A 21,482-nucleotide genomic window follows, 5' to 3' on the forward strand; every position below is an offset into this window, starting at 1 on the left:
TATATATATATATATATATATATAACTTTATAACCTGTGTTATCAAATATGTTGTGCGGCACCAGACAGCTTTAAATTGGGGGAAGAGTGGTCGAGCACAGGCAATTTCAAATCTGTTGCGGTCGGGGAAGAGAGAACGATCGATGACCAAGCGCATGTCTCTGCCTTGCGTGCGTTTTAAGCTCTGCAGCAACAATAAACGCTTCACTTCCTGTAGCCAGCAGGTGGCGCTAGGATTTTAAGTCATGATGTCTTTGTAGATGTCATCAGGTCGCGACCCTTGTCTTACATGTCTAGTTTGGAGTTGATTGGACCAAATATGTCCAAGATACAGACACTCGTGTTTTGATGGCGTGTGATCAGACTTTGACTCCACGCCATGGTCAGAGTTTGGTGTTTTCCTATTTTGTAACAGGTAAAAATAGCAGTTAAATGTCAACAGTTGTCTTTATTGTCGTTCTATTATTTAATAAATGCAACAAACTATAGTTTTTATATATATTGCATGACTATATATATATATATATATATAAATAACTTTATAACCTGTGTTATCAAATATGTTGTGCGGCAACAGACAGCTTTAAATTGGGGGAAGAGTGGAGGAAATAGTAAAGGTTGCCTACCCCTGCCTTAGGTGACACAATTTGTGCCTTGGTCAAACCATGATCCTACACTGCCCTCTAGTGACTTAATATTGCGGTACAAGTAGGTTGTGCCGGCAATATAAAGCCACTAGAGGTCAGTATAACACCATGAAACACATACATGGTTGAAATGAAAACATGTCTTTTCATTTTGCACATCAAGATTTTAAGCCTCACCACGGTCACACGGATTGATGAAAAGTTTAAATTTTGATAACTTTAGATCTTCATCTTGTTTTGTAGAGTCTCATCTAATTTTTAAGTTGATCTGGTGAAAGCTCTCCGAGTAGTACATAAAAACATAACACGTACAAAAAAAACACATTTCCTGTTGCCACCAGGGGACGCTGTGATTTTAAGTCACGATTTCTGTACAGATGTCTTCAGGTCGTGACTCTTGTCCTATGTGTATAGTTTGGACTCGATTGGACAAAATATGTCCAAGATACAGGAGCCCGTGTTTTGATGGCGTTTAATCAAACTTTGAGGCCACACCACGGTCAGACGGTTTTGCTAAAACTTAATCCTTCAATAACTTTAGATCTCTATATTTATGTGAAGACAGTCGTCTAAATTTTAAGTTGATCTGATGAAAGCTCTACGAGAAGTGTATTAAAGTAAAAAATTATGGAATATGACCAAAATAGTCACTAAATCAAAAATGGCGGGCTTCCTGTTGCGTTTTTCATAATGCTCCAAGAGGCTTTTTTGTACATCTGGTGATGATACACAACTGTCTTCAATTTCGTGAGGATCAGTGAATGCTAAATGAGGTGCATCTCCGTAAATGAGGGGCTCTCCGTTGGTGGCGCTGTTGAGCCATTTTGCCACGCCCATTTCCAAATACCCCAGAATACGTAAATTTTCACGACTTTCTAACTTACTGCAAACTTTTACAACTTTTTGAGCATGTTAAAGCCCTCAAAAAGCCAATTCATTAACGACACAGCAAAATAATAATAACTAGGGCTACGTTGTAGCACTAACGGGCCCGAGCACAGGCAATTTCTATTCTGTTGCGGTCGGTGAATAGAGAACGTTCAATGACCAAGCGCTCGTCTCTGCGTTGCATGCGTTTGTGCACTGCGGCAAGGATTATTGCTTCACTTCCTGTAGCCAGCAGGAGGCTCTATGAACTAGAGGTAAGTAACCTTGAAACCATACAACCAAACCTATTGCTTTAACTATCACCATATACTTACATGCCTCAAGGCTTTTTTAATATAAAATTGTTATAAAAGTTACAGTTTATTTAACACGTCTAATGAACACATTGAAGCAAGTTAACTGCAGAGTCGTATGTTTGGCTGTGACTTTGTTTTATTTTAATAAGTTAATATCAATACGCTACATGTGTAAGTTGCATGTGATAATAACTATGTTTCACCATTATTCTGATACAGGCTGATATATCCACCATTACTATTTTCACATCGTTAATTTAGTCTGTCATGGAGTTGTAGAGTCAATTAGACAGTATAGATAAGATTATAATGTCCACACATCAGTTTTGTAAACACTTCTCCAGTTAATTATATAATTATGTTTTCACACTGAGGGAAGTGGAGAGACTTGATGTGGACTGTTATCAACAGCTCTGTGGGAGATCATCACCTTGAATATTACAGATGAGGTAGAAAGACATTTTATCTATGTGTACAATGTTGTATTTCTTTCTCACGTTTTATCAAAAGCGATTTAAAGTATGTGCATTTAACCATTAGTATACAAACCCAGACCCCAGTACATCGGTTCTATCTGAAATATGTGGTGCTTCATACACAACACAAAACATTCATAACAGTGCGCTTCTGCTCCTCATTAATGCAGCTCCTGATGTCCTCAGCAGCAACATGGTGGAGATTTGGAGCTTCATGCTGGTCAACTGGAAGACAACTGATTAAGATTAAAAGATTAAGATTAAGATCCATTTATTCGTCCCAAACACATGCACAGACATGCAAAGGCACACTCATGCAGGTAGGGAAATTTAATCTCTGCTTTTTACCCATCTGGTGCAGGACACACAGAGCAGTGAGCGACCATGTACGGCGCTCACGGAGCAGATGTTGGGGGAGTGAGGTGCCTTGCTCAGGGGCACTAGAGAGGGTAGGGAGACTCTTGGATTTTTGGACAGATCAATCCAGGTTTGTCTTTTGTTGTCTCTCCGTGGAGTCGAACCGGAGACGAACCAGAGACCTTCTCTGCCCATAGTCCAAGTTTCTGCCCTCTACACATCACTCCATACGTTGCTCCCTTAACTACAGATGGCCTGCGAATGTCATGGAGTTTTACAGTGAATTAGACAGTTTAGATATGATTTTAATCTCCACACATCAGTGTTGTAAACAGTTCTCAAATTAATTATATAATTATGTTTTCACACTGAGAGAAGTGGAGAGACTTGATGTGGACTGTTATCAATAGCTCTGTGGGAGATTATCACCTTGAATATTACAGATGAGGTAGAAAGACATTTTATCTATTTTTACAATGTTGTATTTCTTTCAGTACTTTTATCAAAAGCGACTTAGATAAAAATATGTGCATTTAACCATTAGGATACAAACCCAGACCACAGTACAACGGTTCTATCTGAAATCTGTTGTGCTTCATACACAACTCAAAACATTCTTTAACAGTGCGTTTCTTCTCTTCATAGATGAGGAACTGCAGCACCTGACGTCGTCAGCAGCAACATGGTGGTCAACACGTGGACGACTGCATCATCATCAGAAGCTACACAACACTTCTAAATTCCTCCCTTAAATAAAGATGGCCTGCAACTGTTTGGTGGTGGCAGTCATTGCTAAGTGGCATGGATAAGAATTCATTTCTATCTTCATTATGGTTGGTTAAAATAATAAAAACTTATAACAACAATGTGTATCTTTTGCTTTCTGATTTGATACACTTTAGATAAGAACCCAGTGTTTAATATTTCTGCTTTGCCATAAGAGACAAAACATGGTCAATTGGTCATCACAGCTGTGTCCTTCAGGCTCGTCCGTCCCTAATAAAATGAGAGGAAACATAAAAATAATCAGATCATAATCATTTCATCTTAGGAAATAGGTAGTGTACATCATTTTCAAATTCTCTATGAACACTGTCTGTTCTAGTAAAGTTACAAGGCTATAATGTATTTATATTTAACAAAATAATTCAGGGAAGTCTGCCTGAGATTAACGATGTAAACACTAGTAGACACGGTTATTTTTCACTGTAACACGTGACAGGACATCAACACCGTGACTCTGAATAAAGAGCCTTAGGATACGTAGTGCTCCTTTGCACAGCTGCTCTTACAATGTGTAGCAAGTGCTAAATCTCCATTAGTATAATAGTAATGAAAATCACCCTTCACATAATTGAACATATATTTTCCATGTGAACCGCTTTAACACAGTTCAATTCCGGAGCAAAATATAACTTATACAGTATTTAATAGAGCTAGTATTAGTAAACAGATCAAACAAATAGCAGTACAACACATCACACGTGCACCAGCATGCAGTCTCACTGTCGCTATGGAATTGTTCTTAGAGTGTGTGCCGCGCACTGTACTCTGCACAGTCAGTCCACAGTGTCTCTTTTGCTTATCATCACAGTCAGTCAGAAGTGTCCGTTTCACTTACGTAGCAGTTGAGAGATGCTTTGTTGGAGCTAGCAGGAGCTAGCTAATAGCCAGTGCTGATGTTGAGAAAGGCAGCGGCAGAGTTCACACAGGAAGAAACACGAGGGGAGAGGGGAAAAGAGCGTGGAGACACTCTAACCTGCTGAGCGAACAACGTCCACAGTAACTCCGACGCCGTCCTCTCATCCAGATTCGCCAACCGTCCTCCGGTTCCCCGTGACCCACAGCTCCGCAGCTTGTCACGCTGTAACTTTTTTCAAAGTCTTATGATGCGTTCACTTGCAGCTGTGTTCAATTGAGTTTCGTTTTTCATGTCGAGATGATGACCTCAGCTGCCAAGCAGTTAATCATCATGATGAAAAGTCACAGCAATCTTATGCCTACACTATCAATATCTTGAGACCCATTTCACACAGTTTGAAATGGTTTCGCAAAGTGGCTGAATAAAAATAGCTCCAGGTGTGAGTTGACCAAAACAATGCGGTCTAATGATGCGTTCATGGTAACTCCGTTAAAATGAATGCCGTGTTTTAATGTTATTCATCAAACTTTAAGGGCACGCCACGGTCAGACGGTGTGGCGAAAAGTTGTTTTTTTGATAACTTTACATCTTCATGTTGTCTTGAGGAGACTCATGTAATTTTTAAGTTGACCTGATGAAGGCCCTACGACAAGTAAATCAAAGTGTAAGACGTATAAAAAAAAAACATTTCCTGTTGCCACCAGGGGACGCTGTGATTTTAAGTCACGATTTCTGTACCGATGTCTTCAGGTCGCGACTCTGGTCTTATGTGTATAGTTTGGACTCGATTGGACAAAATATGTCCAAGATACAGGAGCCCGTGTTTTGATGGCGTTTAATCAAACTTTGAGGCCACACCACGGTCAGACGGTTTTGCTAAAACTTAATCCTTCAATAACTTTAGATCTCCATTTTGTTGTGATGACGATCGTCTAAATTGTAAGTTGATTTGATGAAAGCTGTAGGAGGAGTACTTAAAAGAAAAAATATCGAATATGACCAAAATGGCCACTAAAGTCAAACTGGCGGGCTTCCTGTTGCGTTATTCATAATGCACTTATGGACTTTTTTGTGTATCTAGTCATGATACACAATAGTCTTTATTTTTTTTGAGGATCGGTGAATGCTAAATGAGGGGCTTTTCCGTAGGTGGCGCTATTGAGCGGTTTTGACACACCCGTTCCCAAATACTTCAGAATACGTAAACTTGCGCACATTTCTAATTTACTGTACACTTTAGAAACTTTTTGAGCACGTTAAAGCCCTCAAAAAGCCAATTCACTGAGCGAAGAAAAATAATAATAACTAGGGCTACGTTGTAGCACTAACGGGCCCGAGCACAGGCAATTTCTAGTCTGTTGCGGTCGATGAAGAGAGAACGTTCGATGACCAAGCGCTAGTCTCCGCATTGCATGCGTTTGCGCTCTGCGGCAAGGATGATCGCTCCACTTCCTGTAGCCAGCCGCTGGTGCTGAACTAGAGGTAAGTAACCTTCAAACTATACAACATAACCTATTGCTTTATCTATCATCATATGGTTACATGCCTCAAGTTTTGTGTAATATGTAATTGTTATAAAAGTTACCGTTTATTTATCAGGTCTAATGAACAGATTGAAGCAAGTTAACTCCACAGTCTTGTTTTGGTTGTGACTTTAATTATTTTTTTAATAAGTTACTATCAATACTCTACACGTGTACGTTGCATGTGATAGTAACTATGTTTCACCAATATTCTGATACAGGCTGGTATATCCACCATTACTATTTTCACATCGTTTATTTAGTCTGTCATGGAGTTGTAGAGTGAATTAGACAGTATAGATAAGATTATAATGTCCACACATCAGTGTTGTAAACAGTTCTCACATTAAGTATATAATTATGTTTTCACACTGAGGGAAGTGGAGAGACTTGATGTGGACTGTTATCAACAGCTCTGTGGAGTTATCACCTTGAATATTACAGATGAGGTAGAAAGACATTTTATCAATGTTTACAATGTTGTATTTCCTTCAGAACTTTTAGGAAAAGCAACGTAAAAGATGTGCATGTAACCATGAGGGCACAAACACAGACCTCAGTACATCCAATCTATCTGAAAGTAGTTGTGTTTCATACACAACACAAAACATTCTTTAACAGTGCGGTTCTTTTCTTTATAGATGAGGAACTGCAGCACCTGATGTTCTCAGCAGCAACATGGTGGAGATCTGCAGCTTCATGCTGGTCAAAATGTGGACGATGTCATCATCATCAGAAGCTACACAACACTGTGAAATTACTCTTATATAAAGATGGCCTGCAACTGTTTAGTGGTGGCAGTCATTTCTAAGTGTCATGGATAAGAATTAATTTCTATCTTCATTATGGTTGGTTAAAAATTTATTACAACTATGTGTATCTTTTGCTTTCTGATATGATATTGTTTAGATAAGAACCCAGTGTTTAATATTTCTGCTTTGCCATAAGAGACAAAACATGGTCAATTGGTCATCACAGCTGTGTCCTTCAGGCTCGTCCGTCCCTAATGAAATGAGAGGAAACATAAAAATAATCAGATCATAATCATTTCATCTTAGGAAATAGGTAGTGTACATCATTTTCAAATTCTCTATGAACACTGTCTGTTCTAGTAAAGTTACAATATATTATATCCACCATTACTATTCCCACCGCGTTTATTTAGCCTGTCATGGAGTTTTACAGTGAATATGACAGTTTAGATATGATTATAATCTCCACACATCAGTGTTGTAAACAGTTCTCAAATTAATTATATAATTATGTTTTCACACCGAGGGAAGTGGAGAGACTTGATGTGGACTGTTATCAATAGCTCTGTGGGAGATTATCACCTTGAATATTACAGATGAGGTAGAAAGACATTTTATCTATTTTTACAATGTTGTATTTCTTTCAGTACTTTTATCAAAAGCGACTTAAAATATGTGCATTTAACCATTAGGATACAAACCCAGACCACAGTACAACGGTTCTATCTGAAATCTGTTGTGCTTCATACACAACTCAAAACATTCTTTAACAGTGCGTTTCTTCTCTTCATAGATGAGGAACTGCAGCACCTGACGTCGTCAGCAGCAACATGGTGGTCAACACGTGGACGACTGCATAATCATCAGAAGCTACACAACACTTCTAAATTCCTCCCTTAAATAAAGATGGCCTGCAACTGTTTGGTGGTGGCAGTCATTGCTAAGTGGCATGGATAAGAATTAATTTCTATCTTCATTATGGTTGGTTAAAATAATAAAAACTTATAACAACAATGTGTATCTTTTGCTTTCTGATGTGATACACTTTAGATAAGAACCCAGTGTTTAATATTTCTGCTTTGCCATAAGAGACAAAACATGGTCAATTGGTCATCACAGCTGTGTCCTTCAGGCTCGTCCGTCCCTAATAAAATGAGAGGAAACATAAAAATAATCAGATCATAATCATTTCATCTTAGGAAATAGGTAGTGTACATCATTTTCAAATTCTCTATGAACACTGTCTGTTCTAGTAAAGTTACAAGGCTATAATGTATTTATATTTAACAAAAGAATTCAGGGAAGTCTGCCTGAGATTAACGATGTAAACACTAGTAGACACGGTTATTTTTCACTGTAACACGTGACAGGACATCAACACCGTGACTCTGAATAAAGAGCCTTAGGATACGTAGTGCTCCTTTGCACAGCTGCTCTTACAATGTGTAGCAAGTGCTAAATCTCCATTAGTATAATAGTAATGAAAATCACCCTTCACATAATTGAACATATATTTTCCATGTGAACCGCTTTAACACAGTTCAATTCCGGAGCAAAATATAACTTATACAGTATTTATTAGAGTTACATATGAACAAAGTGTGTATTCTTATTTTCGGTGGATATTCAACTATGTATTTGAATATGCTTTTGGATTAAAACGTGCACTACCATGACAATGAATGTTTAGTATGGAGCTATTTCACATTAAAAGTATTGCATTATAATTTAACACATTATGTATTATGTGCAATACTTTGTAAGTAATGAAAACAGGTCTGTACCTGGAGTCAGTGTTCAGTCTGGTTGGATTCAAGTTGTGTCTCACGCTGGACATCCTAGAGGAACATTGAACACAAATACACAGATATGTTAAGTCATACATGTGCCATGTTATCTGCTTAACAGACTTTTACATGGTAATAATAAAATATTAATTCAAAGTTAATCAGATCATAATCATTTCAGCTTAGGAAATAGGTAGTGCATATTAGCCTACAATTCTGTATGACACTGTCTGTTCTAGTAAAGTTACAAGGCTATGATTTACTCATATTTAACAAAAGAATTCAGTGAAGTCAGTCTGAGATTAACGATTTAAATACTGAAGGTGGGAGACACGGTTACTTTTCACTGTAACACGTTACAACACTACTCTGAAGAAAGAGCTTTAGGACACGTAATGCTCCTTTGAACAGCTGCTCTTGCAATGCAGATGTGACTTTAAACACTCAGGTTTCTCAGGTTTCAGTTAGCATCGCTAGCCCGCTAGCGAAACTAACTTACAAGCCGACACACAGTCTCCTGTCTCAGAGTCATCCGCATAAAGTAACGCTTATATCTGCTGGGTGGACCCGCTCATGTCGTTTCATGTCGGTGTTTGTCGGTAATAACCCCAATCGAATCGAAGAGCAGTTACTGCACCCATGCGAAGATATTGTTAGCTTGCTTGTTAGCGAGCTAGTTAGCCTCCGGCGCTAGCGAAAAAGAAGCCGACACACAGTCTCCTGTCTCAGATTCATCCTTATAAACGAACGCCTATCTCTGCTTGGTGGACCTCGGTTCATGGCGGTTGTTTCGGTAACAGCTGGCATTCGCATCGAACCCGTTGATATACACTGAGCTGGTATGTAGCTCCCGGATTAGCGTCCCTTAGATATCACGGCTTATTCAAAGGCACCCTGCGAATCACATCGAAATAAAATACTTAACGTGACTTACCACAGAAACGGAGGCGCAGACATCGTTACCGTGACCGTCAGGAGAGGAGCAGAACATCAAAGTGTGTAATTTACCGGGTATGTGGGTGTAAGCCATTTCATGAGGCGTTCACTTGTACCTGGTTGAAGCCGAACTCACAACACACAACACAGCTTACACTGTGACGTCACGTGAATTTCAAACATCTATATCGCTTAAACGAGGGAGTTAAAATAAAATACACCCCCCTCAGAGTTGTCATGAAGGAAGAACTTAGCGATTGAGACTAAAACCAAAGTTTGAGCAATGCTGTAAAAGGTTTAATTCTCCTCTAAAGTTGGCCACCCTGTAAACACAGTCTGTTAATGCATAGATAACACAAAGCATGGTCTGACACTGCCATCTAGTGACTAAATATTGCAGCACATCTGCCAGATATAGATGTTTTCATTCCTCAAACTGGAAGCCACACCACGGTCACACAGTATTATGAAAAGTTGCAATTTCGTTAACTTTAGATCTTCATCTTGTTTTGAACACATGCATCAAATTTTTACGTTGATTTAATGAAGGCCCTACGAGTAGTGAATCAAACTGTAACACATAGAAAAACAAGACATTTGCTGTTGCCACTAGGGGACGCTGTGATTTTAAGTCACGATTTCTGTACCGATGTCTTCAGGTCGCGACTCTTGTGTTATGTGTATATTTTGGACTCGATTGGACAAAATATGTCCAAGATACAGGAGCCCGTGTTTTGATGGCGTTTAATCAAACTTTGAGGCCACACCACGGTCAGACGGTTTTGCTAAAACTTAATCCTTCAATAACTTTAGATCTCCATTTTGTTGTGATGACGATCGTCTAAATTGTAAGTTGATTTGATGAAAGCTGTAGGAGGAGTACGTAAAACAAAAAATATCGAATATGACCAAAATGGCCACTAAAGTCAAACTGGCGGGCTTCCTGTTGCGTTATTCATAATGCACTGATGGACTTTTTTGTGCATCTAGTCATGATACACAATAGTCTTTGTTTTTTTTGAAGATCGGTGAATGCTAAATGAGGGGCTTTTCCGTAGGTGGCGCTCTTGAGCCATTTTGCCACGCCCTTTTCAAAATACTTCAGAATACGTAAATTTTCGCCGCCTTCGAATTTACTGCAAACTCCTACAACTTTTTGAGCACATTAAAGCCCTCAAAAAGCCAATTCATTTAAGCTAAGAAAAATAATAATAATAATAATAATAATAATCATTTCAATTTCAATAGGGCCTCCCACCGATTTCGGTGCTCGGGCCCTAATAATAATCTTTTCAATTTCAATAGGTCCTCTCACCGATTTCGGTGCTCGGGCCCTAACTAGGGCTACGTTGTAGCACTAACGGGCCCGAGCACAGGCAATTTCAAGTCTGTTGCGGTCGGGGAAGAGAGAGCGATCGATGACCAAGCGCACGTCTCTGCCTTGCGTGCGTTTTAAGCTCTGCAGCAAGAATAAACGCTTCACTTCCTGTAGCCAGCAGGTGGCGCTAGGATTTTAAGTCATGGTGTCCTTGTAGATGTCATCAGATCGCGACTCTTGTCTTACATGTCTAGTTTGGAGTTGATTGGACCAAATATGTCCAAGATACAGACGCTCGTGTTTTGATGGCATGTGATCAGACTTTGACTCCACGCCATGGTCAGAGTATGGTGTTTTCCTATTTTGTAGCAGGTAAAAATACCAGTTAAATGTCAACAGTTGTCTTTATTGTCGTTCTGTTATTTAATAAATGCAACAAACTATAGTTTTTATATATATTGTATAACTATATATATATATATATGTATATATATAACTTTATAACCTGTGTTATCAAATATGTTGTGCGGCTCCAGACAGATTTAAATTGGGGGAAGAGGGGACGAAATGGCTTTTTCAATAGTTACATTTTGTGTCTTGATCAAACCATGGTGTTACACTGACCTCTGGTGCCTTAATATTGGCACTACAGGTGTAATTCAATATTAAGTCACTAGAGAGCAGTGTTGGACCATTAACTACAGACATGGTGTTTTCATTTTGTTTATCAAATTTATAAGCCTCACCACGGTCACACAGATTGATGAAAAGTTTAAATTTTGATAACTTTAGATCTTCATCTTGTTTTGTACACATGCATCAAATTTTTACGTTGATTTGATGAAGGCCCTACGAGAAGTGAGTCAAACTGTAAGACATAGAAAAACAAGACATTTGCTGTTGCCACCAGGGGACGCTGTGATTTTAAGTCACGATTTCTGTACCGATGTCTTCAGGTCGCGACTCTTGTCTTATGTGTATAGTTTGGACTCGATTGGACAAAATATGTCCAAGATACAGGAGCCTGTGTTTTGATGGCGTTTAATCAAACTTTGAGGCCACACCACGGTCAGACGGTTTTGCTAAAACTTAATCCTTCAATAACTTTAGATCTCCATTTTGTTGTGATGACGATCGTCTAAATTGTAAGTTGATTTGATGAAAGCTGTAGGAGGAGTACTTAAAAGAAAAAATATCGAATATGACCAAAATGGCCACTAAAGTCAAACTGGCGGGCTTCCTGTTGCGTTATTCATAATGCACTGATGGACTTTTTTGTGCATCTAGTCATGATACACAATAGTCTTTGTTTTTTTTGATGATCGGTGAATGCTAAATGAGGGGCTTTTCCGTAGGTGGCGCTATTGAGCGGTTTTGACACACCCGTTCCCAAATACTTCAGAATACGTAAACTTGCGCACATTTCTAATTTACTGTACACTTTAGAAACTTTTTGAGCACGTTAAAGCCCTCAAAAAGCCAATTCACTGAGCGAAGAAAAATAATAATAATAATAATCTTTTCAATTTCAATAGGTCCTCTCACCGATTTCGGTGCTCGGGCCCTAATAAATATATATATATATGTATATATATATAACTTTATAACCTGTGTTATCAAATATGTTGTGCGGCTCCAGACAGATTTAAATTGGGGGAAGAGGGGACGAAATGGCTTTTTCAATAGTTACATTTTGTGTCTTGATCAAACCATGGTGTTACACTGACCTCTGGTGCCTTAATATTGGCACTACAGGTGTAATTCAATATTAAGTCACTAGAGAGCAGTGTTGGACCATTAACTACAGACATGGTGTTTTCATTTTGTTTATCAAATTTATAAGCCTCACCACGGTCACACAGATTGATGAAAAGTTTAAATTTTGATAACTTTAGATCTTCATCTTGTTTTGTACACATGCATCAAATTTTTACGTTGATTTGATGAAGGCCCTACGAGAAGTGAGTCAAACTGTAAGACATAGAAAAACAAGACATTTGCTGTTGCCACCAGGGGACGCTGTGATTTTAAGTCACGATTTCTGTACCGATGTCTTCAGGTCGCGACTCTTGTCTTATGTGTATAGTTTGGACTCGATTGGACAAAATATGTCCAAGATACAGGAGCCTGTGTTTTGATGGCGTTTAATCAAACTTTGAGGCCACACCACGGTCAGACGGTTTTGCTAAAACTTAATCCTTCAATAACTTTAGATCTCCATTTTGTTGTGATGACGATCGTCTAAATTGTAAGTTGATTTGATGAAAGCTGTAGGAGGAGTACTTAAAAGAAAAAATATCGAATATGACCAAAATGGCCACTAAAGTCAAACTGGCGGGCTTCCTGTTGCGTTATTCATAATGCACTGATGGACTTTTTTGTGCATCTAGTCATGATACACAATAGTCTTTGTTTTTTTTGATGATCGGTGAATGCTAAATGAGGGGCTTTTCCGTAGGTGGCGCTATTGAGCGGTTTTGACACACCCGTTCCCAAATACTTCAGAATACGTAAACTTGCGCACATTTCTAATTTACTGTACACTTTAGAAACTTTTTGAGCACGTTAAAGCCCTCAAAAAGCCAATTCACTGAGCGAAGAAAAATAATAATAATAATAATCTTTTCAATTTCAATAGGTCCTCTCACCGATTTCGGTGCTCGGGCCCTAATAAATATATATATATATGTATATATATATAACTTTATAACCTGTGTTATCAAATATGTTGTGCGGCTCCAGACAGATTTAAATTGGGGGAAGAGGGGACGAAATGGCTTTTTCAATAGTTACATTTTGTGTCTTGATCAAACCATGGTGTTACACTGACCTCTGGTGCCTTAATATTGGCACTACAGGTGTAATTCAATATTAAGTCACTAGAGAGCAGTGTTGGACCATTAACTACAGACATGGTGTTTTCATTTTGTTTATCAAATTTATAAGCCTCACCACGGTCACACAGATTGATGAAAAGTTTAAATTTTGATAACTTTAGATCTTCATCTTGTTTTGTACACATGCATCAAATTTTTACGTTGATTTGATGAAGGCCCTACGAGAAGTGAGTCAAACTGTAAGACATAGAAAAACAAGACATTTGCTGTTGCCACCAGGGGACGCTGTGATTTTAAGTCACGATTTCTGTACCGATGTCTTCAGGTCGCGACTCTTGTCTTATGTGTATAGTTTGGACTCGATTGGACAAAATATGTCCAAGATACAGGAGCCTGTGTTTTGATGGCGTTTAATCAAACTTTGAGGCCACACCACGGTCAGACGGTTTTGCTAAAACTTAATCCTTCAATAACTTTAGATCTCCATTTTGTTGTGATGACGATCGTCTAAATTGTAAGTTGATTTGATGAAAGCTGTAGGAGGAGTACTTAAAAGAAAAAATATCGAATATGACCAAAATGGCCACTAAAGTCAAACTGGCGGGCTTCCTGTTGCGTTATTCATAATGCACTGATGGACTTTTTTGTGCATCTAGTCATGATACACAATAGTCTTTGTTTTTTTTGATGATCGGTGAATGCTAAATGAGGGGCTTTTCCGTAGGTGGCGCTATTGAGCGGTTTTGACACACCCGTTCCCAAATACTTCAGAATACGTAAACTTGCGCACATTTCTAATTTACTGTACACTTTAGAAACTTTTTGAGCACGTTAAAGCCCTCAAAAAGCCAATTCACTGAGCGAAGAAAAATAATAATAATAATAATCTTTTCAATTTCAATAGGTCCTCTCACCGATTTCGGTGCTCGGGCCCTAATAATCTTTTCAATTTCAATAGGTCCTCTCACCGATTTCGGTGCTCGGGCCCTAATAATAATCTTTTCAATTTCAATAGGTCCTCTCACCGATTTCGGTGCTCGGGCCCTAATAAGAATCATTTCAATTTCAATAGGTCCTCTCACCGATTTCGGTGCTCGGGCCCTAATAATAATAATAATCATTTCAATTTCAATAAGGCCTCCCACCGATTTCGGTGCTCGGGCCCTAATAATAATAATCATTTCAATTTCAATAGGGCCTCCCACCGATTTCGGTGCTCGGGCCCTAATAATAATAATCATTTCAATTTCAATAGGTCCTCTCACCGAAATCGGTGCTCGGGCCCTAATAATAATAATCATTTCAATTTCAATAGGGCCTCCCACCGATTTCGGTGCTCGGGCCCTAATAATCATTTCAATTTCAATAGGGCCTCCCACCGATTTCGGTGCTCGGGCCCTAATAATAATCTTTTCAATTTCAATAGGTCCTCTCACCGATTTCGGTGCTCGGGCCCTAATAATCATTTCAATTTCAATAGGGCCTCTCACCGAATTCGGTGCTCGGGCCCTAATAATAATCATTTCAATTTCAATAGGTCCTCTCACCGAAATCGGTGCTCGGGCCCTAATAATCATTTCAATTTCAATAGGTCCTCTCACCGATATCGGTGCTCGGGCCCTAATAATAATAAAAATCCTTACAATTTCAATAGGGCCTCTCACCTTTCGGTGCTCGGTCCCTAATAATCCTTTCAATTTCAATAGGCCCTCTCACCATTCGGTGCTCGGGCCCTAATTAGTAGAATTGTTGGAGAATTAAAATGAAGAGAAAAGGACAGAAGAAAGGAAGATCATCTTAACTTATACACAGTACAAATAACGATACAGTACCATAAGATATAGGTCTACATTTATAGGAATAGTAGATGTGAGAAGAGTGGTGTTTGTCTTTCAGCCATGATTTATCACTAACTATACAGATAAATGACAGATTTTAGTCAGTAATTAAGAACACCATTTTGATCCTGGCCTGTAATGATGTCACTGTGAAATAAAACTCATCTGTAACTTCAGGTCAGGCCAGTATCAGAATGTTATTATTAACTACAGATTATATATATATATATCCAAAAAACTACTCTCCCTTTCTCTCTTTCTGTCAATCATGGTCAAGGCGTTCTTTGCATTACAGTTTAAACAATTTTAGAAAATAAGAACAAATCCTCATCTACGGACAAGTTTTCTAGTAGCGATTGTCAACACAAGTGAAACTCTCTTTCACACACCCTATTGTCAAGTTGTTTGCAAGTTGCAATTTATATTGTCCAGATGCTACACTGTTTCTCATCTATCAACATAAGCTTACTTCTTAATACTCCTACTACTACTGTAATTCCCCAAATAATTTGGGGGAATATGTGAATTGATTTCAAATGAGAAGTGTAACTTCTATGTGAATCAGTTTTTCCTCAGCCCTTTTTTTAAATAGCTTCAGATTTCAGCCGTTTCACAGCTTTTGACCTAGCTCTGGTTGGACCAGAGCACAGTGTTAAAATCATGGAGTCAATGCACACAATCAAATGAAATGTATTTCATATCTGGAGACACATTAATCCTGTTATGCTTTAGAGCCTCTGTGTGTTGTTTTGTATATATTGCAATACTGCTTTTGTCCCAACAATACTGCTTGTGGCAATTTATGGCAATGTTTGGCCAAAAAGGAATAGTACCAAAAGTGCATAACTATGCATGAATGTTGGCAATGTTGAGTGCTTCTCAGTTATGCCAAGATGACTGTAGCCTGGTTTAAAGCCTTTGTTTAGAACTTCAGTTTAGGTATTAGCAAGGGTGTGAGGATTGTGTGTGTACTGTTGTGTTTTTGTTGTTGTCTCCTCCTTCCTGTGCAGGTTGGTTGTGGCAGGGGGCGTGGCTGGCTCTGGATGCTACTGACGAGACACACCTGCAATCAATCTCCACTCATCATCCACCCCATAAAGGCCTGGTCTTTCCACCACTTCAGTGCCGGATTATTCTCTACACTACGAATCTCCTGGTGACTCTCAGCTCAGCATCACTTCTTGGTTTAGTCTCGGATCACCCAGCCAGCCAGCACCCGGCCGCTCCAACCTCCACCTGCCTTTACATTAATAAACTCTGTTCTTCCTCCAACTATTTACCCGTCTGTGTCTGCTTCGGGGTCCGAACCTGACTTCCACCATAACAAAGGGTTTGAGAATGGTCATCATTCTTATCTGAAACCACGAGGAGCATCATCTGGGACAGGGGTATTCAACTAAATTTTAAAGAGGTCCAGTTAGAGAAAATTTCTTGAAGCAAAGGTCCGGAAGATCATAATTTCTAACTATTTAGTGTGATATCTATTTAAGTAGCCTAGTAGTTGTATCAGGAACTGCATGTACGCAATACCTGACTGTCAAATCAAATTAATTCAGTAAATCCAAAAACTTTCAAGTATAAAATAAAGGAAGCAAAAAGCTTGTATGTCCCTTTTTCTGTTTCACAATTTGACCTAACATTCTCAACCAATTTCACAGATAATAACAATTGAACAGTTTTAGAATTAATTTCTTCCCCTCTTACATCCCACTGTCAGGGCCATTCTCATACACATGTGGAGGTGCTCATTAGATAGCCTTGAACGTTATTTATTTTTGATAATGTTGATTGTGGAGAAAGCTGCCTCGCAGTTGTATGTTGAGCCAAACATGGTCAAGATGTACAGGGCTACTTTGGAGCCAGAAAGTGGAAGGGTCAGTTCTTGCAAACTGCTCTTTCAGGGCCAAATCTGCTTGGAGATCAACCAATTGCATCTGGAGAGGCTCAGCGTTTACCCCTTTAAAGTGCCTTGTGACTTCCTTTGAGAACCCCTTGACATCTGTGATGATAAATGGGTTCTGAATGAACATGGTGAGTGGCTGTCCAAAGCTGAAGCTGTCTAAACTGTTCCTGAAGTTTACAATCAGCTTATCAATAGAGTCAACAAAAGCAGACACATCTCTCTGTCCCTGAACCTGTTTCTGCACTGCTGGAAAGTGTGCACAGTCTCCCTGCAGGTCTTCCTTGAACATCTCAAGTTTCCTCTGAAAGGAGCGGACAGCTGTCATCAGTTCACAAATAGAATTGTCCTTGCCCTGTAGCCTCAAATTCAGTTCCTTCGGATGTGAAGTGATATCAAACAAAAAGGCCACATTATCCATCTGTTTCTCATTTTCTAAAAAGAGAGAAAACTGTGTTGCCTTCTGACTTCTTTGCTCTGCCAAAAAAGCTGCTACTTCCCTCCTGATGGACCAAAAGTGCTCTAACAGCCTGCCTTTACTGAGCCATCTCACATTGTTGTGCAGCAAAAGATCATCAGCATCTGCATCAAATTCCCTAAGCATGTGATGCTGGTAGGAAGGGGATGCCCTGAGAAAATGTATCATTTTCATCATTGTATTCCTCACCTCAGCATGCTCATCTGACAGGGAGGCGCAGAGGACAGATTGATGAATGATGCAATGGTAGGCTATGAGCTCAGGATTGTCCTCTTTCAGTCTTGCTACAGCTCCTTTCTCTCTCCCTATCATAGCAGGGGCTCCATCTGTGGTTATTGAAACCACTTGTTTTGGCTCTATTCCTCTCTTTGTTTACGTCTCCTTAATAGCCAGGTAGATGTCTTCTCATCTTGTACTGGTCTGAAGGGGAGTGACACCTACCAGGTCTTCACAGAACGCTAATCAACCCACTAGAGCACTCCGCTCCCAGAATTCAGGCCTACTTGTCGTCCCTAAAGTCTTTAAAAGTAGAGTAGGAGCCAGAGCTTTTAGCCACCAAGCTCCTCTGCTGTGGAATAATCTACCACTTTCAGTTCGGGAGGCAGACACCATCTGTTCATTTAAGAGTAGGCTCAAAACCTTCCTTTTTGATAAAGCTTATAGTTAGAGCTAATTAGTGCGGCAGAACGTAACTTGTTCTATTTTCTAAAATAGGAAGCGTTTAGTCTAAAAAGGCATAGAGGTATTGATGGTTGATCTACAGAGTGGGCCACATGGTTTTCATCGTACTATCATACAAACCAGTAGCCGGTCAGATTTACCTTGAGCCTCAGTGTAGCTTCAAGTTCGGCCTGTATCATGGTATCATTGATTACAGGGCAAAAAACCCTGACACAAAGGGAATTCATGACACATGACACACGGAGCTTCTCCTTCCTCTTCTCCATCCCTATCTCCTTCCCCGGAATCCCTTTGCTTTATCGCCCGCAGATCCAGGGCACGATTTGTGGATCGCGCATCAGAGGTCGCAATGGTGGATCCAGTATGGCGGATTCTATATCGTGTGGGCTGAGCATAGTGGTAATGGCGGATCCTGTGTCGCGTTGGCATCAGATAAGGGCGGTGGACCAGGACCGCGGCAGCGGCTCATGATGAATCGTAATAAGAGGCAGTGGACAATGACTGTGGACTAAAATGGAATCTGATCTGCATGGTGGATCATGATCCTGCTGGTTGCTGACCATAGACTATGATTGCAGCTGGACTGCTTGACATATCGTATTGAAGTTATCCTTCAAAATGTTTACGCTCATCAATGCTGCTAAAAACTTTAATCTTGATGATGATTTCCTACACATGGCATCTATTGCACTTCTCTCCGTCCTGGGAGAGGGATCCCTCATGTGGCTCTTTCTGAGGTTTCTATGTATTTTTACCCTGTAAAAGGGTTTTTAGTAGTTTTTCCTTACTCTTCCTGGGGGTTAAGGACATAGGATGTCACACCATGTTAAAGCCCTATGAGACGAATTGTGATTTGTGAATATGGGCTATACAAATCAAATTTGATTGATTGATGATTGATTACACAAGGTGCGTTATGCATGGCTTCATTTAGCTGATCGGATTATGGATGACACATATTCTCAATTGCTCTTATTTAGCCAACAGCTTTTAAATTTTGCTTGAGGTTCTTCGAGGCATGTGATGACTGTAAATAAAGACAATAAAAATCTATACTTGATTAAAAAAAAAAAAATTATAAACTTTGCTGCATATTAGGGTACTGTTGACACAACGAAAAATTAAGTTTTCTCAATTTAAATCCAAGGACAGGCAAAGTGCTAATACTTTTTTTTAATTTAAATTGAAGTTTCCCTTTTTCCTGTGAACCAAGAACAGGCCAAGTGCTGATAGTCAAAATAAATTAAAAATCAAGTATCCATTTTTCCTGTCAACAAAAGGACAGGGAAAGTATCAGCAATAAAAACATCAACATATTAAACTACAGTCTTCTTCGGGCTGCATTATTGTGATTAAAAAAGACGTTTATCAAGCAATAGGATAACATTACGCTTTTAAACTTGTTAAAAGGGGCAGCTTTGGCTGAGGGGTAGAGTGGTTTTCCTCCAACTGCATGCCGAAGTGTCCTTGGGCAAGATGCTGAACCCTGAATGGCCCCCCATAGAATACAAAGTGCTGCGATTAGATGCACTGTATGAATGTGTGTGTAAATGGGTGAATGTAAAACTGTACTGAAAAGCGCTATATAAATAGAAAACCATTTACCATTTAAAAAAAAGTTTAAACCATATTTTTGTAATGGAATCTAGAATCCTGCGCACAGCCTGTTAGCTAGCGTTTATATAGCAAGCTAGCTAACAGGCTATCCACCTGAGGCGAGTTTACATCGACTACGTTACAATGTCAAATGTGCCTTCTCCTCAAATGCTCCTGTCTTGCTTCCATGGAAAGCAGGTCCGCTGTACAAATATTGCAGGTAGTTTTTTTCAGGCTATATTAAGAGGGTAATTCTCCCGAACTTTCAACTTTGTGGTACGCGATGCTGTTGCAACGGACACCGCCTTGGTCCATGTTTTGTTGCTATTGCACATGCGCGACTTTCAGAGATAGGAAGGGAGCGAGATGGCTCACTCCTCAGCTACTTCCATCAGCACCTCCCGTAAATCAACGTTTAGTTCAGCTGCACAGCACGTAAAACACACGCTATGGCGTAACCAACGAATCATCGACGAGTAAATTCGTTGGCGACTATTTTTGTCATCGATTTTTCTGTCGACGACGTCGAATAATTTTTGCACCCCTAATCCTCAGTTAATAGTTAATAGTTTTCTTTGTGGCAGATGATGCTGACATGGGTATTTGCCTTATTTTATCACAAAGCTCTTCCTTTTGTTTTCCCTCAAGTGTTTCACTAACTGCACTATTGGGCTCTAAGACCACTTATTTTCTGTGATCTCACTTCAGATTTAAGTGGGTTTGTTTGTTCAAAACCTTTATGTTTTGTGTCATAATGGTGTTTCACATTTGCACTTTTAATAAGTGCCACAGTTTCTGAACATATGAGACACACAGGTTTAGTACTCCCAGTGGGAAGTATGAACAGAAATGAGTCTGTCCATGCCAGATTAAATGCTCTATTTTCGCTTTCTACTTTTTTTTTTTGGAGAGCGCCATTTGTTCCTTACGTTTCTCTCTTTTTCTACGGCTCACTCCTCCGTTTCTCAGGCTCACAGAGAGTCGCAATGCTTACTGCCTGGAATGAACAGACTTGATTGGCTGAGTAGTATCACGGAAAGGCTTGATGGCTTAACTTGCATGCAATTGGTCAATGCGTTTCCTAATCCGCTAAACGACTACAAAAGCTGCAACAGTTAAAAATAGCATCGCGGTATTAAACCTACCGTTATCTGTGTCTAGGGCAACAAAAATAGCTAGTCTAAGTGATTTTCTGCCTGCTAAATAAGACAGTGGTTTTAGAAGATGGGCAGAGAAGGTGTTGTGCAATAGTAGTAGTAGATTTGACGTTGGCTAATTATTAATAATCATGAGAAATGATTATTAAAGTAGAAATTATTTGTTAAAAATAATTAAAAATTATAAAGCTAGTAATTAAGAATAGTAAAATAATTAATTAGAAATGATACGGTTATCAATTAATAATGGTTAAATAATTAATGAAAACAATAAAATTATCAATTAAGAATGAAACAATCTGTAATTAATGCTTATCGTAGTGGGGCACCACCCTGGTTACAGGGACCAACGAGTCAAACTATAGTTATCAGT

General features: G+C 39.3%; 2 long non-coding RNA genes across 2 annotated transcripts; one reads left to right on the plus strand and one right to left on the minus strand.

The window, feature by feature from the left end:
- Window positions 1-1,949: 1,949 nt before the first annotated feature.
- LOC128445089 (uncharacterized) lies at window positions 1,950-5,353 on the minus strand. The gene is made up of 2 exons (XR_008339245.1): window positions 4,286-5,353; window positions 1,950-3,660 (listed from the first exon to the last, which is right to left on the minus strand). It is a non-coding gene; the product is annotated as an uncharacterized LOC128445089 (long non-coding RNA).
- A 93-nt stretch (window positions 5,354-5,446) lies between these two features.
- Window positions 5,447-7,595, plus strand: LOC128444661 (uncharacterized). The gene is made up of 3 exons (XR_008339170.1): window positions 5,447-5,788; window positions 6,471-6,677; window positions 7,375-7,595. It is a non-coding gene; the product is annotated as an uncharacterized LOC128444661 (long non-coding RNA).
- Window positions 7,596-21,482: the final 13,887 nt, after the last annotated feature.

Source organism: Pleuronectes platessa, chromosome 7 (assembly GCF_947347685.1).
Source record: "Pleuronectes platessa chromosome 7, fPlePla1.1, whole genome shotgun sequence".
Lineage (NCBI taxonomy): Eukaryota > Metazoa > Chordata > Actinopteri > Pleuronectiformes > Pleuronectidae > Pleuronectes > Pleuronectes platessa.